Source organism: Calonectris borealis, chromosome 2 (genome assembly GCF_964195595.1).
Source record: "Calonectris borealis chromosome 2, bCalBor7.hap1.2, whole genome shotgun sequence".
NCBI classification, from domain to species: Eukaryota; Metazoa; Chordata; class Aves; order Procellariiformes; family Procellariidae; genus Calonectris; species Calonectris borealis.
The window spans coordinates 147744993-147763236 of record NC_134313.1 but is presented as its reverse complement, the minus strand read 5'-3'; the positions used below and the strand labels follow the sequence as shown (position 1 = coordinate 147763236).

The window sequence follows — 18244 nt, the reverse complement described above, 5'->3', positions numbered from 1 at the left end:
CCGGGGCGGCGGGGGGCTGCATTGTGCGGGCGGCGGCGAACTTGGGGGGGTCGGGCCGGGGGCTTGGCGGGGGGGTAGGGCGGGGGGGCGGTGATGCGAGACCTCTCCTGGCTCCCCCCGCCCGCCGGCTGGGGGACGCAGCGGGGGCGCCGCCCGCTGCAGAGCCCCCCGGGCCCGAGGTGGTGAAGGCAGCCCGGAGGCGGGTGCAAGCCCCGCGGCTGGGGAGCTTTTGTTAACGGAAGGGGCAGGGGCTGCCGCTGGCCTCATTGTGCTGCCCCCTCCCTCCCTGAGCGCCGCCGGAGCCGTTGCATTGCGTCCTTCTCCCCCGGTTCCCTCCTCTCCCGCCCTGCCCGCTGCAGGGCCCGACGCGGCGGTGAGAGGCGGGCTGAGGGGCACCGGCGGCCGCAGGCCCTGCCCCCGGCCGTGCGGGGCCGTCGGGCTGCGGGTTCGCCCCCCGGGCTGGCGGCGCGGCTCGGCCCGCCGCCCCGGGACGTTTCCGGGCCTCGGTTGGGCCTTTTGTTCGGCGCGGTGGGCTGCCCGCCGGCCGGGCGGGGGCCTGTCACGGCGCCGGGCGGCCCCTGCGCCCCTCGGCAGCCGGGGAGAGACACTTCCCCGGCCGGGCAGGGTCGTCTTCCCCCTCCGCCCTGCCCGGGCGAGAGGAGAAGCCGCAGCGGGTCAGTGCCCGAGCCCCCCGGGAGGCCGCGGCCCGAGCCCCCCGGCACCTGGAGCAGCTCCTGGTCCTCCTGGGCCGGGCCGGGTCCTGCCGTGGGCTGCTCTGCCCTGATCCTCACAGGTGCCGTGGTGAGGCGTCCCCTCGGCGGCGAGGTGCACCTGCCCTCCAACCCCGTGTGGAACCTCGGCGGGGGGAGACACTCCCCCGTGCCCCGCTTGCCCTCGGCCTTGCGTTTGGTGGCAGCAGGGCAGCCCCTCCGTCGGCCTCCTCCCGCCGGGCTCCGACAGGGATGCCGCGGCAGCATCGCGCCTGCCGGGACTACGGCTACGTGAGGAAGCAGAAAACTTGTCTACCTAAGGGTAGGAAGCGTGCTAGGAGGAGATGCGCCCTCCCCCGTGGTCAGTGTTAGCCTCGTGGCGTGCGTTGTCAGGGGGCTAAATGTGTCACCTGGGATGAGAGATCGTATGCCGGCTTAGCCTTCCCGGCGGTGGACTGGCAGCACCCTTCCCGCTGCGGTGGGGTGGAAGTACACCACGCTTATGTCCTGTTTCCTCTAAGCTTTCCTGTCTCGCATGTCGGTAAGAATCAGTAAGCGATGCTTGCCACAAGCAGGAAAACGTTAAAATTAATCTTTTTGAACTCTTTCTTTCGTGATTGTATTTGCGGCATACTAAGGAAGATCTAGGTGGGCCTGTGTTCTCATACAGAGTATTCAAAAGGTTTTGGTATCTTGTGGCAAAACCTACCATGCTAGGCAATCTGACATCAAATGTAATGTCAGATTCTGCCTTTTCTTAAGGACAAAACAATAACAATAACTCAAAGGCCAGTAAACTCAGGACTATACTAAGTTTATTGATAAGCATGGCAGAAAAACAGAACTGTGTTCATCCCTTGAAGCTACCACTTCAGATACCAAGGTAATATCAAAATCTATTGTAATTTCTGCATCACATGGAAAAGATCTTTCATATATGCGATCAAAGTGGTGAGGTATTGGCAAAATCAGTGCCCTTCAACTCCCCTGTCGATCTCATCTATTGTCAAGCTCAATTTATGTTATGTGGAAAGGCTTGTCTCTATAGCTGCTACATCCACATCAGACCTGATAGCTGATTATTTAAGTAATAGCAGTTATGTCAGTGAGTAGAGAACATTTCTGTCTCAACAGAATGGTCTAATTTTATCTTCCATGTAAGAGCATCTGAGTTTTCATAGATAACATCATTTTCCAAAGTCTAATTACGAGCCCAATCTTTACTCTTTGGACGTGTACATTGGTAAGTGGTTATGTAGAGCTAATCTCATATTGAAGTGTATTCTGCTCACTAGTTACCAGCTATTTACCATGAGTCTTTTTTTGAAAGTTTATGCAATGCCAGCTTGTAGCCTTGAATAAGTTCCTAATCATCAGGTGTGAACATGAGTTTTAGTACTAGGCACATTCCTTGTTTGTAGACTGAGCACAGTAAGTGCTAAATGGTTGTAAAACCTAAACCAACTGTTTTTCCCTCCTGCCCTTTTAGCACTGTGGTGATAGTTGTAGCTACAGGTGAAGGGCCATTGCCAAAGTTCAGGGATGTTTGCAGATGACTGACTTTCACTAGTCTCTTCCCAGCCACAAGGGGAAAAACCAAGGGATTGGAATAAAGCTGGAAGTGAGAAAGCCAGAGGATGCCATCAGGGAATAATTGCTTCAGCTGCAATATTTATTATTGGACAGGTTACAAGAGACTAGGGCGGAGAACCCTCCTCGTGGTGGGACAGATTAGATGAGACTCAGTTAAGATGTTCTGTGCCTGTGTTAAGAGACCAAATAAATAGGTCTTGGATTTGGAGCTATTTGATGGTGGGATTTGTAGTCAGTGTTCTGGTTAAGGAAGGGATGAGGAGTGATGCTTTGCATCGAGCACTTCTCTCTTTTGCTGCTCTCAGCCATATGTTCAGACAGACCCAGCTTCAAATTCTGCTTGGCCAGACTGATTATTTAATTTGTGAATATGGAAAGTACTGGTAATTAGGCTCTGCATTTAGCACCCTATTTAGAAAATTGGATGACTTTGGCATGCTGTTACCTTATTTGATTCATCATGCAGATTTGTTGCGGCCTCTGAAGGTCACAGAGGTACCCTCTAAGTTTCAGTAACTTATTTTCTTTAATGTTAAAATCCACACAGATTAGTTGTTCATTTTTGTCGGTGTTGATGCTTAGAGCCCCATCAGTGACGCTGTTAGAAGTCCATGAAGGTACACTTTAGGATTGGTAAGGCTTTACCTCTTTAACTTCTTTCAAATACTTAAAACCTGACAAGTGTTTTAGGTGAGGACTAAATTATGGTTTTGAGGTTTTTTGGTGGTTTTGCTTGTTTGTTTGTTTTTTAATTGTTCTATCAAGTATTCCAGAACTTAAATTGGTTTGAATGCTGGAATGAATGTGTAGAAATTTTAGTTAAAATGAAAAAACAAACTAATCCTTAAGCTGCATTCCTGTTGGGAATTGGTGATTTGTCTGATGAGTACAGACAAAATACACAGTGAGTTTTCTTCATATGAACAGATACCTTTTAAACTTAGGGAGCTTTGGCAAATAGGAATTTAAGAGTTATATGAAGAGGTAACACTAACCCAGGGAGAACGTAAGCAAAATTAGTGTAATTTGAGAAGGGTTTAAATTTCTTTGTCACCTGTAAACTTTGCTTTGCAGCGGATGATGAGGTTGATTCATTTGTAGATGCTAGGGAGGCTCTTTTAAGAGAAATCCTAAAATACTGTGTTGTAGTGCATAAGTCCAGTGTGACTTTTGTGTGCTGCAGTGGGTATTGGTTTAATTCGTGTCTTCGTTGGTCTTCATAGTTCAATAGTTGTTCAAAACAGAGAAGTTATTCATAATAAAATAACATCTTATTAATAAATAGCACCGAGTTCAAGGACTAGTCTACTAGTAGATGAATATGCTCAGGATATCCCCCCTTCTTAATACCAGAATGAGATCAGGCAGATAGATTCCCCCCCCCCCCCCCCCAGTATGATGGTGAATAAAAGTTCAGCTAGCTGTTGCTGCTTAGTCAGAATCCGCAGTATCTTCTCCCTCTGTGTGCGTGGGGGACAGGAGGGGTGATGCTTGAGTGCTGCTGTTTGGAATTGCCCTGCCTGCCTGCAAACAGCCATTACATTACTTGACATCGTGAAAGCCAATTTCACAACCATTTCAGCTGCACGTTTTGTCAAGGCTTCTTTTCTGGACAGCATAACAGCTGTGAGGAGACCCTCAAGTTCCTGGCTTTTTTTTTTTTAAGCCAGTTATCCCAAGCTTGCAGTTTTCACTATGATGATAAAGTTTAGATGATGCAGAAATAAAGTCTTTCTCTTTTTCATCTTGCACTGCCGTACTATCTCTTCTCAATCAGCTGCAAATTACTAATGACCTTCAAATGCAAACATTTATTTCACTGAGACCACAAATGGACTCATAAGAGTAGAAGCTAAATTGCTCTAAAGCAGTACAAAAGATGTTGTTTTATTTTAGTGGAGGAGCAAATTGTTTGCTTAGCACTAGATAATACTGCAAAAATCTTACTGAGGATGAGGTATTTGTTGGTTTTTATCGGTTATCAGATCGAGGTAAGCTCTAGATTTTTTTTTTTTTCATGTTTACCTTGAACTACTAATGCCTGCAAATGCCTAGTAACTGATTTCTCTTGGTCAGATGAACAAGTTACCTTGATGAGCTGAGGGTTTTAAACTGCAGTCTTTTTCTGCTAAACATTTGTGTTCACCCTTTTGGCTTGTAATACCTTGCAGTAAGTGATTCTGATTCAACTTACTTTAAATGATGTGTGTATGCACTTGTCAAGTGACAGCAAATTCACATGCTGGCTTTCCCAGTGGTCATTTGTCTGTTTGTGTCTTGAGACGGTGTTAATTGCCATGTGTTACCTAACCTTCTCCCTCCCCCCTCTCTTTTGTCTTTTTTTGTTTAAACCTCACACTGACACCTCTTACTGCTTGAGACTGGAACGTGGTTCATGACATTTTTAGGGACGCCTGCTTTCTGTGCCAACTTCTGGCCAAGTGGATGGTTTCAAATAGCAGTCCCCTCTCTACAGGAGAGGTTTCTGGTAGCAATGAAATGCAATTTTACCATATGCTTGTTAATTTAACAGAGGCCTGGGTATATGTATTTGTGTGCTGGGAAAGGAGAAGGATTGTGCTTTTAAGTTTGTTGGAAAACTTAAGAAATCTCCAATGCTTTTGGTGCATGGAGGAGCAGAATTGTCACTCTGCCTCCTGCCAGTACAAACTTCAAATTAGTTTTTTACTCTTGTCTTCTGTGGGCGATGACTCCACAGTCTTGGTGTGTGAAGAAAATGGAGAGGAAAATGCATGGCAAGGAAACTCGATGCATAGGTCATGTCCGTATAGGTATGCACAGTACCTGGCGGCTTGCTGATTCAGCTTTAATGGCATTTCTTGACAACCATGCTTGAAGTTTGGCTGATGGATAGCAGTATGGTTGGGAATGATGCTTCTTTTCCACACATCTCTACGTGGAATTACTCTAGTACATTTGACCTATGCAATTGTGTCATGTACCTTGAGCTTATAATTTAGGGAGATAGTTATTTTTCCAGTCAGCCAAAGGCTAAATGATGTCTCCAAGATACCTGCAACTTGAAATCAGTGTGTGCACTTTCAGTATTTCTGTTACCTTATACACTGATTACTTTATGCAAGCTGCATTTTTTGGAGGATTAGTTTCCCTTTGCTCCAGGATGTATCAGTTCTGCCTTTAGATAGGAAGAAAGGCAGCCTCTGAGAGAACCGCGCTGTCGGTATTCTGCCTCTCCCACAGGTCTCAGTGGTTTTACCATTTATCTGTCGGGGAGCACAAATAAGGGAGGCAAGAAGCCTGTGTAAAGGGTTGTATTTACTAGAACAAATAAGTTTAATAATACTAATATAATACACGCTAATAATATACACTGAAACATTTTGTTTTGAGAAATACCAAAGAGAAACGAGTGCTGCTTTTTTTTTTCCCCCTTCCCTTCAGAAATTCCAGAAACATTTTCCTGTAAGCTGGTTTACATTAAGTTTTCAGTTAACGTAATATCTGGCTTGTTGTGCATGGGTAATAAGCATTATACACATGATTTTTACAAACACCATCTTTAGTTTTATTGGAAACTGGAAAAATGCGTATATATTCGTTAATACAGAGCCATAAGAATGTGAACATACTGTAATTTCTTGTTGCTTTTAATAAGTGCATTGAATCTTTCACTTTACAATATTAAGACAGAATCATATTTGACACAATGGCAAGTCTGAGCCCTTGAAAGTAGTATTTAAGTATATTTCAACATAGAGCTACATTTTCATTTCATGTAAAATGCCAACGTTCTGGTTCAGATATACCCATGTCACTTTTTTGCTAGCTTGAAGAACAGATCTTGAGACGATCTGAAGGGGAAATTCATTTGTGTATAGTATAGTCTGTAAATTTGGCTCCCTCGCTAGCTACTTGGGAGATTGGGTGTATTTAAACAGAACTGCTGTGGATATAAAGTATGTTTTGAATAGAAGCAGTCTCTGCAGGCAGGGCACGAAAGTCCCTGGAAATCCAACACCGAAGCTATCTCTTGATTGTACCTACCCTTAGTTTTTGCAGTTCTGTGAGCTGTGGAGGCGTACTAGGGAGTGAAATCCTGTCGTTATCCGTTATCTGCACACCTCGTGCAGCAGGAGGTGAAGCCTCGTGTCACTGGGGGTAGGAACCTGCACCACGGAAAACTCTGCTATGCTGCTATAATGGTTGTTTCTCAGGGGGGGAGGCAAGAGCACATAGCGGTAGAGGGGACCCCACATAAGCCTTGCTGGACTTGGGGTGACTCTTGTAGGGGCCACCCTCAGCCTCTCTGCCCTGTGGGAACCAGGCTTTGAGGAGGCACAGCAGCAACTGCAGTTAGCAAGGAGGAGACGGAGCGCGGGGGGAAGGCAGGGGGAAGGAAGTAGCAGCATCCTTTTGGCTTGGGGACAACAAAGGAGCTGAATCCAATAAGGTGCAAAATGCTTCCAGTTTTCTTAAGCTCTAGATGAAAAAGTGCTGAGAACTACTGTACTGTGCGGTAGGTGTGAGTAATACAATAGCAATGTTTAACAGTAAAGGAGAGCTTACCTTGACAGTCAGTAAATGCTGATATAAATAATAGGTAGAGGCATAAGGTACTTTGTTAAAGAAAACAAAGAGGCCTTTCTTCTTTGTGCAGTAATTAACAGAGGTGATAGCAGTGTTGGGAGCTCCCTCCTGTTTCATCCCACCTTTGTGATTGTCATTACTGAAAAAACGGTGTCTTTCATCCTTCATAAGCAAGGGCGTATACTAATACAGCAACAAGTATTTCTCAAATGATGTTGTGAGACTTGTTTGATAATAAAGCAACAACAAATTAAGGCAAATGCTGTATTTGGACTGCTGCTGGGAGGAAATTAGTGTATCAGCAGTTTTGTCCAGCCCTCTTGCTCTCCACCATACCATGAACAGTTGTGCAAAGTGAAAGGTTAAGATCCAAACATCTCATCTCTCAGTCTGTACTTGATATCTGAATGTAAGACTTCTCATGCGAGGGATATGCAATTGTCATCCAGGGTAGGAGGCATCTCACCTAACTCAGGTGTCTGCAGTCTGCAAGTGTCTACATCTTAGCTAGTCATCCATGGTCCTTTTACAGACATGAAGATCTAATCTTTTCAGCTAATGGAGCCGAGTGTCATTCCTGTCACCTGGAGTAAGCACATTTGGTCAGATGAATCGTGCTGTGTGGATCTCCACTGACTAGCATGGCAGCCTAGACAATGCTGTTTGTACTCCCATTTAGTCAGATGAATCCTCCCTCATATACTGTAACTGGAAATTTCGTAAGTGTGGTGTTGCCCTCTGGCTTGGCCTTCGAGCTACTGAATATATACCATGTAATAAGCCATGTGAAGGAACACACACTCTTGGATTACCTGGGCTGGGTTATCTTGCATTTCTCAAGACTCAAACAAGAGTTATTGCCTATTTACATTTCTAAGCCATTTGTCTTTGTAGCATTATGCTTATGAGTCTAAGTGTTTCACTCCCAAGAGTAAATAAACAAAAAGAAAGGTTTAGAAACAAGTAAGGAGGCTTGCAGAGTTGTTTGGGCTTGTCTACATTTTTTTTCCATGTTTTTAATTAGCTTTGTATTCCCAAGAGTTGATTTATTCTGGATTAAGTTGCATTGTTACTCTCACCTTTGTCTGTTTTCTCTTACTGGCATTTGTGCAGCGTTGTGGTAAACCAGATCGAGGAAGTTATCCAACTGAAAACTCCTGTATGCACCAGTTCAGTCTTCACCTGGATGACTTCCCCAGTTGGATTCATCGGGAATTACACAAATGCTGTTGCTGGTGCAGAGGAAAGGGCTGAGAGGAGCTGATAAGGGAAAACAAGGACTTCATGGCAGCACTGCCAGTTGATGCAGGATTAAATTGTTTGTAGAACTATAACATAAGATGTAGGGCACAACATTTAGCAAGTTAACTGTTTTAAAAGTTACTGCTCAAAGACGACGGCTAATGTCTGAAAATGTGGTACCACCCCATTGCTCAAAGAAAAAGCATAAAGAATTTCTTGAAAACTAATTTGCCTACAGTAGATGAAAAAACCTGCACTAGAGCAGTGAATACTGGCAGACCTGGACCTAGGTACTGGCAGATGATTTGGGACGCTTTCAGCTGCAACCGTCTCTGTCTCCATCAGGACAGGTTTTTGTCCCTGCCTCGGATACTCCAATTTGTACCCTGCATGGTAGTTTAAACAGAGCTTCATCCACAGTTTCAGCTCAAGTGAACTGTGAGATGTAGTGCTCGTGAGTGTTTCTCCCAGTTGTAGGGTAACGGGTGGGTTAGTACCTGAGTCATTTTTTCTCTGCTCTCTGGATGTCCCAAATGGCTCGAGACAAAATGAGGCACTTTGGCTCATCTAAACGCTGAAGAAATGTGGAGGGCAGTACTGGGCACTTAGCATAGCATTCTGGTAACTTTTGTCAGCTAGCTGTGAATGTACAATTTGGCGTAATTAGTGTATGACACCTGATAGTGTCTGGTCATTCCTCTCTGAACTGTCTGTCAGCCAGAGCGATTCCCACTTTCCTCCAGATAATTGCCTTTGCTTTCATTAGTTACTGCACTTCTGCATTGATGTCTCCTAGATTAGGGTGTCTGCTGAGAGAGAAGAAGTTTTCACTCCTTATCCTACCCTTCCTCCTTCTGTCCCTGTGTTGGCCCTCTCCTATCATGAAAGGCTTGGAGTGCTTTTGCTGCAGAGCAGCAGGAAAGTGCTAGGGAATGTTCATGGCCGATTCTTGTTTCTGTTTGAGTTGGGCAAGCATTGCTAGGGAAATAAATGGGTCCAGGAGCTCTGGAGACAGGACTGATGGCCTGCAGGGCGTGAGGCGGACGAGGGGGAGAACACGCCGCTGGGCAGCAGGGCGATAGACTTGTCCAGGCGCCGCATTGTGTTTGCAGAATGGGTGGCATCAGCTCAAGATGGGAGCAACAGTTGCTCTTTGCTTCCTTCTGAATTGTGCTCCTGGCAAGTTCTGAAACCTGCTGAGTAGCATGCTGACCTGGACAAATATTACAGTAGTTTAAAAAGCTACTTGTGGTAATAATGTTGACAGACACAGCGAAGCACAGTAATATACTTGCTCTTTTAGCTTTACTGCTAGTACCCAGAGTGTTCTTGCAACTCAGCTTATTTCAGCGTGTGGTGCTGTAGTCAAGGTCCTGGCAAATAACTTAAGTTTGGGCCAGTCTCTAGGTTCATGATGTATGATTCACAGGAGCCAGGAACACAGATGTTTGAAATGAGAGCTGTATTTTTGTTGTTTTGCAGACTGCCTATGTGTGGGGACTGTTACTTTTTTCCCCCACTATTAAAACTTTAATATGAAGAAGCTTGTTTTCTTCAAAAGTTAAAATTTCCTTTGTTCTTACAGGATAGTTATTTCATTCTTTAGTATACAGCTAGTTAAAACTTTTTAGAGGGAAATACGGCATTAAACTTAGTGTAAATATTCTAGTTAGCAGTCTACATGAAAGTTAAAAATACACTTGCTTCAAGCAGCCTGAAGCAGTAGGAGCGAGAGTTTCTAATGGGATTAATTTCAAGTTTACTTATTGCTGCAAGCTATTGAGTGATAACTGTAGCAGGCTTTGGAATATTAAACTAGTAAAAATACTTTAAAAATCAGTTGTTGAAGGAAGAGAAGGAAGAGATGTACTAAAATTCTTGTTGAAAACTATTAGTTTTTCCAGACATTTGATTAGATAAGGACTTCCTTCTTTAGATCGGATATGAGTAGCTATCTGCTCTGTGAAGCTCTACCTCAGTGAAAACTACTTGGCACTCTTTAGCTGTGTTCAAAATCTTGCTGGAGATCTTGTTTTAATTAATAATTTTACCTGTGAGTATGTACTTAATCTTTCAGTAACATTATCCTTTTTTTTTTTTTTTTTTTTTTTTTTAAAGCATGGTTTACTATTGCTGCTGAGAGAGCTGAGTGAGCCCTCTGAGCAGGTGATGTCATTAGAAAGGGAATCAAAGCAGTGTCATGTCACAAACTAACTTTCTGCACAGAAAAAATCCTTGGGTTTTGAGGAGTGAGGGGCTAGGTAACAGAGAGTAGAGCAGTTTTTGTGGTCGTGTCCTAGAAAGGTAGTGGTTATTCCCATGTGCAAGTTACTGCATGCTTTTAAGTGAATACTCCATACTTTCATAAATTCTTCTGTGGTGAAGAAAAATCAAAAAAGAGTATAGGTAGCCTCTCAAGATCAAACTCTTATAAATAAGTGATAGTCCTGTAGATTCCTTCAGAGCTGTGGAGAATCTTTGTTTACTGTGGATGATTGCACATAAACAAAGATGCTTTTTAATATCTGATGCATTCAAGTATTAAGTCTTGCATCAGTTAGCCACTCAGAATGATCAAGTGTCATCTTCCCTTACCCCTAGCCTAATTGCATGGTGGAAAATACTAAAGCTGAAATTCTTATGGCCAAACTCTCTCAGGTGCTTCTTCAATCCAGGTATTATTTAATCTGCATGCCTGTGCCTTACAAAACTGCGGTGATTTTAGCATTTCCAAGAAGGTATATATTGAATTGGAGGAAGAGCAAATGCACAGCCGTGTTTCCTGACCACGATGCTGACGTGGGGCAGAAATTTCACTTCCTCACTATTACTTTATGCCGTTCTGTCTACTGTTATACAGATTAACAGCTAGTGAGGATATACTCTAAATAATCCATCATGAAAGAGCTTTGGCACATCTGGGGGCTCGCTATAAACAAATAGTATCTGAGAGTAGGGGGTTGCAGGGCGGATCATTGGTTACTTGCTGGTGTGTCTTTGTGGAGATGGTAAAGTACAGCTTTCATTACTCCAAATCTTGTTAAAATTCAGAAGAGCTTTTAACAGCGAAAGGCTTTGAAGGACATGCATAAGTTTGCCAAAAGGAATAGTGCTTTCTCTTGCTGAGTTGCATCTCTAAGTTATTCTTACAGCATCTTAAGTGTATAATAAAAGTTAGTATTGATAAAAGGGTGTATCTTCCTTGGAGAAGAAACACTTGTTGCTTACTCTCTAGTCACAGGATGGGGAAGATACTTCTATTGTGCAGAAGATCAGGTCAGGAGTAAAGAGAAAGTGCAGTGACCGAGATGGCACTCTGCCTAAGTCAGGGCTGGGAAGTAAACCAAGGCCACACAAGAGTCGGGTCTTAATTTGTGCTATTTTTACTTTAATGATTAGGGAGCTTTTAACAAATTTACTGATACTCAGTCATGGCAGTTTCTTCCTGGACCCTTGTGAAATAATCTTCAGATTTAGTCACCCTTTTCTTGCCATTCTATGCTTTTCCCTGTCACGCTTGCATGAGCGTAAAGGGTAAAGCCGGAAAGCTGCCTGGCAGCGGGCGGCGCGCGGTGCATCAGCAGCCTGGCTTGCTTTCGGCCTCCTGGGAAGGCAGGCAGCCCCCACCTGCCATGCTGATGTTCAAGTTTGAGGGTATTTTTTTGTAAGTGGACACACAGCCACTTGTCCCCTAAATGGATGGCAAGCTTGGTTTCTGAATATATATATGTAATGAAAGTAAGGAGAGGAAAAAAAAAAAGGGCAAAAAGAAAAAGCACAAAGATGATAGGATGGCATGTTAAAGTCCCTATATAGGAAACGAAGTTTGAATGGCTTCCAGCTACAAGTACTAAGAAGGTTCTTCCTTTTCCTCTTGCTCCTTCCCTCACCTTCCCTTCCCTATTGACTTGAGCTTAATTTTTAACTTATTTCAGTCTGCCAGAAGACAACCTACAGTTTCAAAAGTAGTCATGTAAACAAATCTGTATTTCAAACATACTTGCAAGCTTGATATTGCTAGTAACATGAGAATCTCATTTCATGTTCTTAAGCAGCAGGAGGATAAAACACCTCAAATCCAAGGTGCTGTTAAAAAGTCAGTACTTGTCTGTAGTTACAATGCAGAAAATACCATAAGAAGCAATTATTTTACTTCAAAGAGTGAGGCAACGCAGATAATGTTGATTTCGGAGAAGTTTGCTGGTAACTAATTGAACTTGTAAATAAAGTTCTCTGTGCACCTAGTATAACATTTGGTTTAGCTTTTCTTTTTTATCTTAAACCCAGACTGATGACCCATGATTTTATGAGGTAGCCATGTATTGCATTCACTGGACCTCTTTGCCTGAGGTGGAAATAAAAATATTGTATGTTTTATACCACAGTAAACAGAATAGAGGAGAAGAAGAGAACTTAATGATATGTGCATTGATCCCTTTCCTTGTCATGAATTATTCAGATACTAGTATGATTGCTTTTGTTAGGTTTTAGGGTTTTTTTTAAGCCTTGTGAAGAGGAGAACAAATACAAACATAACTAGGTATTATATTGATGCTAGGTATTATCGTCACACTTTATCTCAGTTTGTGTTAATTACCAGATTTCTGAGACAAAAATAGTGAGTCAGTATGATTAGCTTTCCTGAATGACTCTGAAAAACTATGAATTTAATGTTTACTGGAATCCTCCCACCTTCTCCTTACTTCTGCTAGAAAACTGGTATGGATACAATTGCAGGTTGGAGACCTCAGCGTTCATGCACACATGTGCAGACGGGCACACATGCTTGTCTTGTAAGGCCATATGGTATGAATCAAAGTTTACCTCGCAGTAGTAAAACTGTAATGCATTTTCCACCATTTTCAGTTATGTGTTCATGGCATGATATTCTGTACTTTGAACAACTTACAGTGATTGTCCTTTGTAAATGGTCATTATTCTATGAAATTAATGTGTTATCCAGGATACTTGGCTTCAATTTTGTCCTTGGATTGCTGTGGCTATTTCAATAACACCAGAAGTTGCGTCTTCTTTTCTGCTTGCTTGCTTTGTTCAAAGCTTTGGCTTGCAAACGTATACAGATGTGTTTGTTCTTTCTTGTTCATGACAATAGATTTGAAATAAACCCTTGCTAGCAGATAGAAGGCATGTGAATTAATTGAGTGTATGAGTAGGTGTACTTCCTTGTTCAAGATTTTAGAACAATCTGTTGAGGCCTCTAATTAAGCATCACTGGCTTCTGGTCTTTTTTTTTCCTGCAGTTTTCATGATATTTGCATAGTATTATCAGGAGTTCTTACATATTTCCAACCTTCTCAGAAAAAGTGGATTTTAATATTAGACTTTTAAATCTGTTATGTAAACCTGTATCACTTAGAAATTCTTCCTCTCATTCCAGTAGCTCAAGACAATTCAGCCTTTAGGCTGTGATAGTGCCTTTGATACTATTAAAAATTATCCCTTCTAAAAACACAAATATGCTTAGCATTAAAATGGAGAGCTGACCTACTTTATATCTTATCTGTATTAAGATAAGTAGGGTTCCAGAGGTAGTTAAGATACCCTAAAAACTGACCAGATGTTGAATCAGATGTATTTACCCAGAACCGGTGAATTCTGTGTATTTCTATTTCTTTTTCCCAACTCAGTGGTGCTTTGCGCTAGAGCCCATGTGATTCTGTATTGGTGCTTTGTGACCAAAGGAAAAAAAAAACATACTTCCAAGATAATATTACCCCAATGTAAGGTAAGACATTCAATTAAAGCCACAATACCTTGTAACAAGAGAATGGGAATTTTGTGGATATTCTTAATACAGGTAAAAGTGACAGAATAATGTCTTATTCTGCAAGCTATGTAAGTAAAAATCAATTCTAGTAGGTTCTTCTCTTTGGTAGTCATAGTAGGTCCTTGGTTTCTAACTACTGATGTACTCTCGGTATGCCTGTTTGGAACTGATATAGTGGTGTTTTTCTTTATCAGAAACATAAAGTATCAAATAAAATTATGCATATTTAGGTAACATAATGTGTCTTCTACATTGGTCTTTTTGTACAGTTTGTAAACACTCTGAGCCATGTCTTCAGAATATGTCTGGTGGCTGAATCTTCTGCCACACTTGTCATTTTTGACAAGAGGACTTCTGTTGCCAGCAGCTGTGGTGTAGAAATTGGCCTTGGTGGAGTGGCCAGTAACTTCTTCACACAGTCATGACCACCTTGACTTTCAGAAGAGACGAACGCGTGTCCTCCTCAGTGTGCTCCTATGGTTCCCTTAGAGCAAGGAGCACACTCAGGCCAAGGTATGAAGGAGGTGAATAGTTCATCAGGGAGTTGTGCCAGGACTTACTTAGTTGCTTCCTGGTTCTTGTTTCTGAAGGCTGTCCATCCTCATGGCAATTCTGGAGACATTTCATGCTTTGTCAGATTCACTTGAACTTGCCTCTGACCAGTGTTTTCAACTGTGGATTATAAAGTTGTATTACCTGGGTGTTTACTCACAGGTTAGTTGTCCCTGACAACTTGGCAATGTTTCAGCCTGTTCTTCCAGTTGCTTGACATGCAGCTGCATTTCACGTTCTGAAATACTCTCATCCATTGTCTTGTTCTTCTTCCAGATTCTTAATCTCCATCAGAAGTGATTGAGAAGGATTTGGTTGCACAGTGGTTCCTGGAGAGAGATGCTGAATGTGTAGGTGGAATAAGGCATTTTGCTGGCCTTTACTACCACGCAGGGATGTGCATAGATGGGGCTGTAGCTAGAGCAGCGTGTTTCTGTGTCTTTTTTTCCTACTTGAGGGAGGCTTGGTTAGCTTGACAGCCATGGCAGTATCTCATGGCTACTAACTGTTGTGGTGTTGGCCAGTTCTTTGTATTCTTTTTGACACGTTGCATCCAGACTTAGGAGGTCTGTCCTGTTGGCTTTCTGCCAACTGAGGATCCTAAACTGCAGCTTCTTCAGTGTGGGTTGGTGTAGCAGAACATACAGCAGTGAGCAAGCTGTGCTCCTGTTCTTCACACTCATTCCAGCCCCACTGCTGCTGCTTTTTGAGTAACTCTGCATCCAGATCGGATGGATCTGTGCAATAATTAAAATAAAAGGATGATTCTTATGAACATTTTGTGAACTCATTGGGGGAAATGAAAAAAACAAAATCATCTTACTGGCTTCTGTTCAGAAGAACGGTGGCTGCTGTGCAGTTCTTTTTGCCTTGCTGCGTGAGCTTGGAACAAGTATCTCATTGTTTTGCTCTCAGTACTTGCAGGAGGCAGACGCTGGGTTTGCACTGCCTACCACCGCTGTAACTTCTTGCTTGGCTATTGTATATCTGTAAATAGCAGTAGTGCATGAGGGCCCCAGCTTGTGGCTGGAGTTCTGCTGGGCTGTCACCTGTCAAGTTGTTGCATTTTTTTCCTTTTTCCATTGCCAGTGAGCTAAATAGCAGTTCTGCTTTGTGACCCCTTCTAACGCTGTAAGCTGTGCAGTAAGGAAAGGCAAATAAGGTAGAAACAGAGGAAAAACGTTCATATGAAAATGCAAGTAGTTGGAAGAGGTAAACAAATTAGAAGAGGATACATGAAAGGTGCCCATCTGTATCTTACTGACTTTGGCTGCTTGTTCTAAACCAGTAAGAGAAGAACGCGTCCGCCCTTGCTTGCCAAAGGCTGACATGCTCAGGACTGCTTCAGAGCTACTGTTCCGCAGTACTGAGTAGGAGCCGGAGAGTAGTTTACTGTTCACTAGTTCTTGCTGACAGCTTTGGGCTGATGGAAGTGGATACTTTTAGAGGAAGTACATTTAGTGCAAGGTTATGAAATGATGGGGTAGCAGTTTATCTATCTTTAAATGTTAGCTTTTTTTATCCATGTTGGGTTTCTCTGCTTTAAGGGGGTTTGTATTGCCCAGATATAGGGGCTTGATATAGTGATATGTGATGTTTGTATGACGGAATAGCCCTTCTCCATAGGTGCAGAAAAGAGGAGCTAATGGGAAAAAAGGCATTTATTTGAAGAATTATAAACATAAGCATTTCTTTTTCTTACTCAATTGTGCAAAAGCTTCTGTCCTCAGTATTTTCTTCAAAGACAGTCTCTGATTGCAATGTGGCACTTGCCCTTGAGGTCTTGCAATGCTGACCTCGTCTCTGATCTGATTTCACTGTGGCTGGGTTTTAGTGCTATACATTGGTCTTTACTTTCTGAGCACCTTTAACAAGAAACTGGTGTGTTGTATGCTTGAATACTCCCTCAAACTGCTCCCTTTTAATAACAGTGCTCAAGGTTTTGTGCTCTTGTTTGTCCCCTTCACTGTAGAGTGCCATTTGGCTCTGTCCTTGTCCCTCCTCTCTGCATATCTTCTCCCTCTAAAAAATCATACAGCTCTCTTCAGCCTTACCCATCACTTCTATATAGGTCATGTCCGATTCTGCATACTCTTTTAATTTTGATTTCTCTGTCTGGTCTCAGTCAGCTCCTGGCTACACCATAATTTATTACAAGTGACAGATTTGGAGGAGGAGGTCCTCTGCTGTGTTGTATCTCTGACTATTGTACTGAGGGCAGATGATCGTGCTGTGACATTCCTCTGCTTGGGTGTTTTAAAAAAGTTCCAGGGTGGAGGAACTGACATGCTCTGCAAATTATAAAACCCAAAGGAGTTTAAAGTAACAGCTGCCAAACAGCTTTAACTCTTTACTTTCCGTCTTGGTTTATATTATGAGTGAGGAATAAAGTTAATATTTTTTTATGAAAAAAAATTTGGACTGCATTGTGAACTGATGAGAATCAGATGCTAACTTTTTATTGTGTGATTCTTTAAAGAGTTAAAACATGATAGCAAGGGTGTTAATCTAGCAAATGTCTTCTGTTCATGTTTTAAACCCAGCATGAACAGACATGGATGTTTTTAATAAAAAGACAGATACTTAATTCCAAGAAATATACAGGTCTTATGCCAGAATAAATGCAATTTGTGATTTCTGGTTAATTTTTTATTATTATTATTTTAGAATTATTTCCTTGGGGGCTATTTGTAGTCTTTGGAGCACTTCATAACTTTCGGTAATAGTCTCAAGATTTTGTGTATTACATAAACTTCAGATTTCCTTGCTAGTAATCTGTGTTTATTTGACTTTCTGAAAGCTATTATAAGCACCAGCAATAGCCTGTACTTGGTTTTTGGATTACTGATTTTTTTTGTTTTTTTTTAACTTTTTTTCCCCCACTTCTTTGGTCTAATAGGTCTACCTTGTCATCTTTGCTTTCAACCTGGAGCGGGATGATTGTTAACTGCAGAACATGGAAGGCAAATATTTGCTAGCTGAAAGTAAAGGGAGGCTGTCTCATTTCTCCTTTTTGGTGTGCAAAATGATTGCATGTTGTTTTCAGAGTGCGTAGCTTGGTCTGCATGGTTGCAGTTGGTGCTTGTATGCAGAACAGAAGTGGGGACTAGGTGAAATTCCTTAGTGTTATATTGTGGATCATACCAAACGGCCCTTCTGCCATCCGATCTGCGAACGTATTACTGCAGAAATTACAGGTGGTGTGCAAGATGTGACCACAACTCGCTTTGTGGACGGGGAGAGGTAACGAAGTGCAGTGATATGTTAACTTCCGTGTTTGACCTAAATATGTTTGGAACGCAGTTTTGGATATGAATTGTGAGCCCGATGAAAGTGTAGGAGTATGGGACTGGAACAGACTGGATTGTCATCTCTATAGCAGGTGCCATGTGAGCTCTTCTTGAATCTGATTGACCTCATCTTAAAACTGAGTTCTGCTTGATGCCAACATTTGTGGCAGAGGGGTGTTTCAAAGCATTTCACTGTTACTAGTAATATTGTACTAGCCAGTGCAAATTTTTCAATACTTTTTATCTGCAACAGCAACTGAAATAGTTAAGTCATAGCTCATGAGTGACCCAACAGCTTGATCCATCTGGTTGAGTTCAGTGAAAGTCGCGGTTGTACAAATGCCCTCATGTTTTTGTTTTTTTAAAAAAGGTAAAAAAAAGAAATTTTACAAGCTAAAGATTGGGCACATGGGGTCACTGCCGACAGAGGTGCTGAAAACCGTTAGCAGTACAGAGCCACAAGTGTTCAGAAAAGAAAGCAATTAATTCCTATCCAGTTG

The 18244-nt window shown here is 42.5% G+C and overlaps 1 protein-coding gene across 1 annotated transcript in view; it reads left to right on the top strand.

Moving 5' to 3' along the window:
- FAM171A1 (family with sequence similarity 171 member A1) overlaps positions 1-18244 on the top strand; it is an 88905-nt gene that overhangs the window by 636 nt on the left and 70025 nt on the right. The window lies entirely within an intron of this gene.